This window comes from Pinus tabuliformis, chromosome 8, assembly GCF_031772625.1.
Source record: "Pinus tabuliformis cultivar Carrire ecotype Pingquan chromosome 8, CPIR1, whole genome shotgun sequence".
Classification (NCBI taxonomy): domain Eukaryota; kingdom Viridiplantae; phylum Streptophyta; class Pinopsida; order Pinales; family Pinaceae; genus Pinus; species Pinus tabuliformis.
The window spans coordinates 1,074,557,349-1,074,567,670 of record NC_142294.1 but is presented as its reverse complement, the minus strand read 5'-3'; positions in this window follow the sequence as shown (position 1 = coordinate 1,074,567,670).

Below are 10,322 nucleotides of genomic sequence, written 5' to 3'. Positions count from 1 at the left end.
CTAGTCAAGTTTAAACTATTTTACTGTTCACCAATTGTGGCATAAGTTACAAGTTGCCACACAATTTTATTATTACATAAGAGTAAAAAGTATGGCATTTTAGACTTGCAACACTTTCCTTTCTTCTTTTGGGGGGCTCATTTTTCTTCACTTTTTGACCATTTTATTTTCTTTGCACCCTTTGATTTTCTTTAAAGGTATACCCTCTTTACATTTTTTTTTATTTTTTTATTTTTTTTAAAAATATGGAAAACCTTTGCAACAAGTAAAGGCATGAAAATATTACATAGCCCATTAAGTCAATCATGAATATGACACCTATTGGTAAGGAGCATAAACTAGGAAAAAGGTAGGGCTAGCCAAGGCTTGGTAAGTTTCTTTCTCTCCTCCACAACATCCATCAAGAATGAGATAGGGAACATGTTTGAGATTTCAAGAGTGAAATGTTGCATACCTTTGCATTACAAATGGATACCATGAAAATCAAAAGAAATCAAGAAGAAGCAGAGAGGGAACTAGCTATTTTATGGCCTAGATATACTAAAAGACATCCTAGGAATGAATTTCCATTGAATGTCATATAAGTATGCCTAGTCTATGAAGAGAATCATGGAATAGACAAATGCACCTATTTTCTAGTCCCTAAAAACTATATACTAGGGAGGAGTAGACAATGTTTCAGAACAATTGTGTTTTTCATAACCAAAGGAGGCCACCAAGACCTAGGCCATATCAACAAGGCATTCAAGCTGCACATTATCCTCACTACAATCCAAATTAAATGCATATTTCATCCTTGGTACGCTTCCACTTATCCATCATGATCCACGCATCTTCCTTGGCCTTATGCTCCTCCATACCCTCCTCAACCTATCAACCTCCTTTTCATCCATATCCACCCCAATCTTCCCAATGGGGAAACCCCTCATTGGGTGGAGGCCTCAAACAAACCAACCTCTTGCTTTACTGCCTCCATCCCAACCTCAACCACAACTAACTCATCTGAATCACCTAAAAAAACTCAAATTCTGACCAAACCTAATCCAAACCCAAACAATAAGCATACAAAAAGTTCAACAGTCAACGGTAGGGAGACATATTATCTTGCTTATGTTGTGGAAATACAAGATCAACTTTCGATCTGCGAAGGTGCTCCTAGAAAATCACCCACCTTCTCCACCTAAAGAGCTTGAAGAAGAGAAGGGATAGAGAGTGCTAAAGTCAATACCCTCCCTATCTGTTATTGGATATCTAGTGCCCACTCAGAGCTGCTAGTCCCACTAAGACTAGTAGCTATCTTAGAAACAAACAAATTAAAACTACTTTCGCTTTCCTTTATGAGAAGTAGATAACAGGAGAGCAAATGACACCGACCTCAGTCTGCGCTTAGTTCCTTGCTTGGTTCCTCTCCTTTCTGACAGATCCTTGCCGCTTTGCCTTCCTACCTAGCTTCAGAGAGCACCTGTGGAATCAAAGCAGCATAATACTATAGAAGAACAAAGATCTACATTCATAAACAATATAGGACCAGATATATATTTACCACACAAATGCATATATCATCAAACATACAAGAATGGAGGAAAAATTGAATAGCTTTATTAATATCAAGAATAGAAAAGAGGATTACAACCAATTATTCTGACCCAGCATCATCCTCCAAGCATGAAAGCCCTTCTTCACCTCATGAAAAGCTTAGATCACTCAACACTATGATATTCCACCAATAAACCAACAACACATCCTTACAAGATACAAAATTCCAGCCTCTGGATCTCTGGGATGAGGATCCATATTAATGATTGCAGAGGGGTGAGTTAGCTTCTGGGATTTTGATTATGTCCCTCTTTGATAGTTCTTGATTCCACTTGGAGATTGATGATCTCTTACTCATCCCTGCGTGAGTTCAGAGAGCAAGTGTCTTAGGAGAAGTGTCTGGAAGATTCCATGATGATCCACCTTGCAAACTGTCTCTGCCATTTGTCTACGGTTGCCCATCACACCCTACAGAAGAGCTTTCCAGTATGCATCGCACCTTTTACACTGACAGGTGGATGCAATCCACCCTCTACAATAGGAAGTCTGTATGGTCCTGCTTGGACCAGTTCTGACAGTTTTCTGTGAAAACTTCTGGAGATGATGTAATCAGCTGACCTTGTTCCTTTAGGTGTGAAGCAACACTTTATAGGGACTTAAAGCCCTTGGTTTATGAAATGTATATTGGGTTGCAGTGCCCAAAAAAGCTATAATTTTGCCCCCTAAATCATGACTCATTAATCTTTTGATGTCGGTGAATTCTTTATCATGAGGATCCCGCCTTTTTCGAGCTGGAAGGCGACCTGTAATAAGATACAGTAACAATACATTATCTTCATAAAAGTTTTCATGATCTATCTGTGGCGGGCATTGTTATAGACATTTTTGTGCCTCGCAGCATGGAGCATGAAATTCAATAATTACAGGGATCCTCAGTCCCTAAATATGTTGTTCTTACCCCTAGAAGAACAAGGTCAGCAAACCACAGCACTTCCCATCATTCTCCACCTGAAAACACTCAAAAACAGGCTATTTTGGATCATGTCAGCTGCTCCACTGAGCATCTGCGCTGGAATGCAACTGCTCCTCCTTGTACCTGCGCTGAAAGTCAAATCTAATGAAGCTACCCACCTGCGCTGGTGAGATTGGCCAAGTGGCACAGTCTTCTGCAAGGTGTCAATTGCCCAGGAAGCTTCCAAACTGACACTTGGTTCAAGGGATTCGCCCTGTGATGAGTAAGAGGTACTTGATCTCCATGTGTAAGCAAGGATCTCCAAGTGGACTCAAACTGAAGTTTAACTGAAGAGGAGAGGACACAAGGCAGCTTTAAGTCAGTCTCAAGCTGACTCATCCTTTCTTCTTCTATCCTATATAAAGCTCTTCTATGAGGTCTAAGGAGGCTGGAATTTTGTGCAAAGTAAGGAAGTGCTGTTGGTTTACAGTTAGAGCTATTGGGTGATTGCTTTTATAGAGGTGAAGAGGAGATTTCTTGCTGCTGGGGGTTGCTGGATTGGAGCCATTGATGGTTGTAACCTTCTCAGAACCCTTTTACTTCTATCAATAAAGCTTTGAATGTTCTCCTATATACTTGTATTGCATTGATGTATTGTATTTACTTGTATATCTGATTCACTCTAATCCATGCATCAGTTATGAGTACATGTTTCTTGTAGTTTCCTTCTCTTGTTTGTGCAGGATCTTTGTGTAGCTGGACCGGCAAAGGGAGCAAGGAGCTGGGAACAAGAGACAAAGAGAGAGGACAGGATCGAAAAAAGCGAAAGACACCGTTGGTCAATCTTTTCTTCCTTCTCTGTACTTTCATATAAGGAAAATATCAAAGCTTTACTTTCAGTTGTTGCTAAGGACTGTCACCCTTAGAGTAGGGATAGGGTCATCCGAGTCGGATACTTTTCCCCACAACAGGCATTCCCATGCTCAACTTTATAAATTCATTTTCATGTACATAAGACAGACAACCTTCTGTGTGGCAGACTGATGATCTAATAGAGTCATCATGCTTTGATTCGGATGATCATCTGTGTAGCAATGATGTACATTTTATGTCTTTATTTTCCTAAATATATAGCAACCTGGATGGATGAAACTAGATCCGGGGTCTTCAAACTCGTCCAATCTTCACTCAGAGTACAATTCAATCCATGTGAAAGATGTTCTGGAGTCGAACATGGAAAGACATTGCCTGATTACCAGTCAATGATGTAAGTTGTTAACAAGTGCAAGAGGAATCACCAATAATGGTGATGACCCTCAAGGTACTATAGTACAATTTGCGTGGTGAAAAGGGACTTGGCATTGAACACCATGCAAAATCTTTCGGTCGAAGTCCATTGATGTAAACTTGTCATCGAAGTGAGAAACTTGCAATTGAGACATGTAAGCTTCAAAGTACTGAAAGGGTTGTCCCTGAGTTGACTTCTTGGATAATGAGATGATGTCAACAAGAAGCGACCCGTCGTAGGAAGGCCTTGATGAATCCGACATCTATGACACGGAATGGAGTAAATGATTTTGGGAGGTGAAAACGATCTAATGATACAGGGTTCAGGTGGCAGTCATGAAAGAATGGAGCGTGAATGTATTGCAGCGGTGAGACACAGGTGAGTTCTTTGAGTGACCTCTCTTGAACATACCGGTGACATTGACATGGATTGGTAGCGTTAACCCCAAATATGGATGGTGCGATGGACCAATGGTGATATGACCCGGTGAATGGAATAACCCAACCCGACTCGGATGCAGAGTGAAAGTGTCATGTTCAAGAGCGACTTGCTACCAATAAAGTTTCTTCAAGTTTTCTTCCCAATTTTCCCCAGTCATTGCTGACCAGTACCTCTTTATTTTTATCAAGCTCGAGGAGGATAACATATGCTTGTTCTATAATTTTTCATTCGGGCAAACCCGTCGCTATGTTTTAATGAGCCTAGCGACAGTGAAACTCATTCCTGTCTATATGGACAAGTTTTTCGCTATTTGGTTTTAACGAGTTTAACGACAAAGATAACTCGGTCCTTTTCAATTTTAGAGAGTCTAAAAGGGATGTAAAGGAAACTCCAATAATCCTTTTTCATCATATAATCCCTTAAGTCTGAAAAAGTATAAAAAATATGAAAGGGATGAATTTTTCGTAATTTTAACAGCCGAACAAAACAAACGCTCGATCTTTTTGTGTAATAATCCCTCGTGTCAAAAAAGATTAAAATATAGAGGAGGGATAGCACTCCCAGTAGCTTTAACGAGCTGGAGAGGCCAATTGCTCGGCAATATTTTCATATTTTATGAGTCAGGTGAAAAGAGCTTAAAGGAGACTCGTCTTTTGAGGAACGAGTGATAATTTCATGTAGCAGCTGATTCCAGGTAAGGTTTGTAGTTTTTCAATCACGATAGTGTCACAAGGATGGCTAAAAGGATCACTCTTCGCAGCTATTCCTCAAAAGGGGTAAGAAATCAAATGGAGGTGAATGATCGGCTAAAACAGAGTGCAGGTGACGGTAAGAACATGACCAGGGCTCAAAAGCTGATGATAATGCATTCACAATGGTTATTTACTGGGGATTGGTTCATTTTTTAATGAGCTTAAACTCCAAGGGAACGTTTTCTCATTACTTAGGTTTAATTTTTAATGAGCTTGAACTTCACATAAAAATTGCTCGTGATAATGGTCATTGATTATTTGATTTCACCGCTAACCAATTTGTTCCTTAAAAGGTTGTACTGCCTGTTCAATTGCTTCATCAAACCAATTAGAAATGAACAATATATGTTTGAAAAATGAGTTAAAACACTAATATTTTACTCGAATTACGTGAAAAGTAATATAAAAGTGGTTTTTACCCCTCATTTTACCATTTCATTTGAACTTTGGTTTGTCGGAGCTCTGGAGGTGCTTTTCCCCCTTGATTTTCATTAGCTGATTCTGAGAGATTCTGTGGACGATTCTCAGCGCTGTCTGGACCAGGTAGGAGCTAAACCTGAGCTCTTCAATTGCATTCCTTCCTTTTTGAATTCTGAGCATGTTTCCCTATTTTCTGAGCCCCTGGGGTTTGAAAAATTCACCCTGGCTCCATCACACCCTTTCTATATCGAAAGGTACGATGCATACTGGCTTGGCCATTGGCCAGGAAGTATGCATCTCACCTAGTACACTGTTGGGGTGTGATTGGTGCGAGAAGGGAAACTTTTGCATTGTTTTCTCATGGAATTTTTGCCTGTTTTTTGCCAAATCAAGACCCTGACTCTTCTCTTGCTTGTTTTGCAGAGATTCATCGGAGCAAAATGGTTGTTACATGGTGAGAACGCGAGCATGAAGAAGAGGACATGGTTTCTTTACATGATCTGGTTACGGTAACTGCACTGCGGAACTGTGGCCTGTTCAAGTTTTTCCGCATCTCTAGCATGAGGCAACAAATCAACTTGTTGCAATATCTTCTTGATGCATGGGATCCTACCAACCAGGTGTTTCAGATCAGAGGCAAATCTATCCCCTTGACTGTCGTGGACATCTATTTTTTTGACAGGTTTATCGAGGCGTGGTGCCCCTCTTTCATTATCAGGTTCCGCCCGTGGGGGCGAATACGTGAGAGATTATATTCATCGGTATTGCAGAGACGAATCTTAGCCAAGTAGGGACAGCAAGATCAACATCCGAGATGTCACTAACAGGTCCTTGGGGACCATTCTGTTCACTTTTTCTAGATTGGCTGGTAGTGCGTCTCTTCATGTAGCTAACAAGTCCTAAATGCAGTACACCTTGGAATGCCTTGAACCAAAGTTGTTCAACTGGTGTGACGCGGTACTCCCTATGATGAAAGAACAACTGACCAAGGTGAAAAGCAGAAAGTCCAAGAACTTCGGCTATGGTTCTATTTTGACTGCTTTCACCTTGGAAAAGATCCCACTGATGCAGCCGCAGTACATTTCACTTAGTTTACCTCCACCGACTGAGCCATGGATGTAGAGATGGGTCGACCTCATGGCTCGACATACTAGTTAGTCCTAGGTTTCCTTCTCTAATACCTTCTTCGAGTGGTTTAACCATCAGGAGATGGTTTTTTCCGAGTGTCCATATGCTGGTATGGATTTCCGGGGTAACCTGGATTTGGTGCTGTCGGCTGGTGAGCAGTGGGGTGTTATCGGTAAATTCTCTAACCATATCTCTATTTATCGTTTCTTTTTATAATGTTCTTGTGCTTTCTTCTATCAAGAATAATCAAAACTCATGTGTTCATGTAGATATTGGACCAGTTCGGCCAACAGTACATCTGAGAGCACCAGCTGCCATTCCAGCAGGAGAGGTTGTGGGGAGGGCTATCCTTCATGACCTTGATGTGCTTGAGACTCTTTCAGCATTGTAGGATCAGGTCGAGGGCCTCACTCTTGGTATTCCAGACGTGAGGACCGACGAGCTTCCTTTGAGGTTGCAACGACATACCACTGGCGTGTCGAGTCGATGGACTAGGCTTTTACGCATGATTGCACAGGCGATGACTTGTTATCACCAACATCATTAGACTAGGGTGCCCCCTAGAATTTTGAGTTTGGGGTCAATTGATTGACTTTTTCTTGGTTACAGAACATTATGTATAAACCATAAACAGTATATATATATATATATATATTTTTGATTTTCAGAGCTTTATTTTGGTTAAGTTATGTGGTCTTGATGCAAATACTAATGAGATGCTTCTTTTATAAATGTTGCAAATATCTATCTAACACATAGTTTTCCAATGAATCCATTAATGTGTTTAATTTTCTGGAAATATGCTGATATTGAATAGAATCAAACTGCCTTTCCAAAATCTTGACCCTTAGGAACATGAGATAGATAGCTAGATTCTGTACGGAGTAGATACCAGTGAGTTGTAGGATGACGAGCTGTGAGTCTAGCCTGATGATGAGTTGGCATATGCCACGTGTGATGGCATCAGAGATGAGCTCTATCAACACGCTATATTCAGCAATATTGTTCATTGATCGACCAATACATACCCCTATGAAACTCACTAACTCGCCGCTTGGATCGAAAATAGCCCAGGCCATAGAAGATAGGTTCCGCGAACTACGACTCGCTCCATCAACATATCCAACAAATGATTCCAATAGGTCCGACATTTGCAACAAATGTGAAAGTGGATCACTTAACCAAAACGATTACCCTTAGGGAAAACAAAAATGTAACAAAAGCATAAGGGTTACTATCTTGAGTCAAGCATAGTAATGCTTAAGGTACAACCTGTTCCGGGGTTGTGCCAGTGGAATCCCATCATAATCCACTAACTCATAGGCTCCTTTTGCAAATACACGCTTAACAATATACGAGCCCATCCATAAAGACTTGAACTTGCCTGCTCCCAAATTATCGAATTCTTGGTCATAAAGTAAGACCAGGTCACCTTCTGAGAAGACTCACGGTCGACCTTCTCCCTAGAACTTTAGAAGAGGAGGCTCACACTTTTAAATTACTTTTCACGTAATTTGAGTAAAATATTAGTGTTTTAACTCATTTTTCAAACATATATTGTTCATTTCTAATCGGTTTGATGAAGCAATTGAATAGGAAGCACAACCTTTGAAGGAACAAATTGGTTAGCGGTGAAATCAAATAATCAATGACCATTATCACGAGCAGTTTTTATGTGAAGTTCAAGCTCGTTAAAAATTTTCGAACCCCGTGTCTTCTCACCAATGTTCGTCGGCGTACCATCTATTGCAACTAGCTCTCAATCGCTGGATGGAATCCATCCAGGAGCTATTTTGACAATATGGTCTGTTCCCATTTGTTCATCCAGAATAATATATGGAATCTCTTATGTTGAGTCTCAGCAAATTGATCCTTCGTAGTGTCAATTTGGGCAGTTCGGTCCTCAAAGGAAAATCATTCCCTTAAGCACTAGAGTACTGCCATATGGGGGGCAATATGCCCTTTCATTATCTCCTCCGAGAGGTCAAACATATGAGAGTTCGCAACAGAATTCAAGTTATGCTGGAATTACATCCAGTGGTTGGATACCAATACTGCGTCAACAACCAAGAGTTGTATACTCAATGCAACAAAGTCTGCCTATGTCAAATACCCCCACTACACTGGCTATTGTGATGGTGTCACAAGTACAAGCGTTACCTGTTGTATGCCAACATCAAGTCTCCCAGGTCGCAATCCAACAGCCCTTTGTCCCTGTGACACCACCACAATCATCGATTAGTGGCTCCTTAACTGGAGTGACCCAAAATCAAACGGGTACCATTACCCCTCATCTTGGTCAAACATCCAGTATTGGACAACAGAACATGGTCTCACAACCATGGCTGGTACAATATCAACAACCACAATTCCAACAAGTTTACCAAGGATCTGAGCACCAAGTCTTTGCAAGTAATGGGCAGTTGTATATTCAAAATGGTCAACATCAACCATTTCAAAGTGGTTATGCCCATCAACCTTACCAAAGTTATTAGCATCAAATGCACCATGCTAGTATGCAAAGACCCACTGCTCAAGCAATCCAATCTTATCCTGGGTATGCTTTGCCGAACCTGAACCAACAATTTCCCTTCGTGGAAAATTTAGAGTTACCAAATCTAAATCGGCTAACAAATGATCCAATCGCTTACACCCCTTGGTGGCCAGCGATTCCTCATAAACTTTTGTTAGATATTCCTAAATTTAATGGAAATCCGGGTGAAGACCCGTCGAATCATGTGATGACCTTTCATCTGTGGTGTTCATATAACACTCTAAATGATAATTTGATTAGGCTTTGCCTTTTTTAGCGAATGTTAATTGGTTCTGTAGCAAAATGGTATATCGAATTGCCTAGAGATTCCTTTGATAACTTCAGTACCCTAGCCACAACCTTTTTAACCCATTCTCAGCTACCCATAAGGTACGAAATGGGAACAGAGCTTCTTACCAATTTCAAGCAAACGACGGCCACTCACATATCCGATCATATTCATGAGTGGCGACGTCATCGTAGAATGGTAAAAACATATGTTCCTGATCAGCTGTTGACTGAGTGGTTTATTAAGTCATTGTTACCTTCTATTACAGAAGATGTGGCAAAGGGAGGAGTCTTCACTAAAGAGCAAGTCATTGCTCGTGCACAATATTTAGACTTGATCTATATTCAGTCTAGCATGCTCTACGATAAAATCCTTGATGCTCCTAGACCATAATTTTCTGTTCCTCCCTCTCCTAAATCAAACAAAGACTCTCATGTCGGGGACAACGTGATAGGAATGACCAGCATGAAAACCGTAAAGGCTAAGTCGAAGAAGGCCCGTATAGTTTCAGGTCAAAATGCAAATGAATAACTTCTAACCTCAGAAGTAAATGTCGTATTGACTGACAAAGGAAAAGAAAGCAAGCAACCAGGAGGCAAGAAGAAAAAGAAAGGGAAGAAGAAGAAACAGGAGGAGTCGTCCCCTAAAAAGTCTTCTGCAAACCCTTCTAGAGATAGGAAACCAAATCGTCCATGCCTTATATGTGATGAGGATCATTGGAGAAGAGAATGTCCATACAAAGCTGAGCTTAGAAAATTATTCAAGAATTCAAAAACCTCGACGGTATTAACTGATCCGTTCCCAAATCCAAGAACAAATCTGGTTGCTAGTGACAATGCTTTCCCGTCCCAAGTGCTAATGTTGTCGGTTTCGAAGCAGCAAAATGATGCTTTGATGTCGACAAGGAATAAGACTACAGGAATCCATAGCTGTCGGACAACAAGGCTAATGATCAACCTAGTAGTTCGACAACAACTTCGACC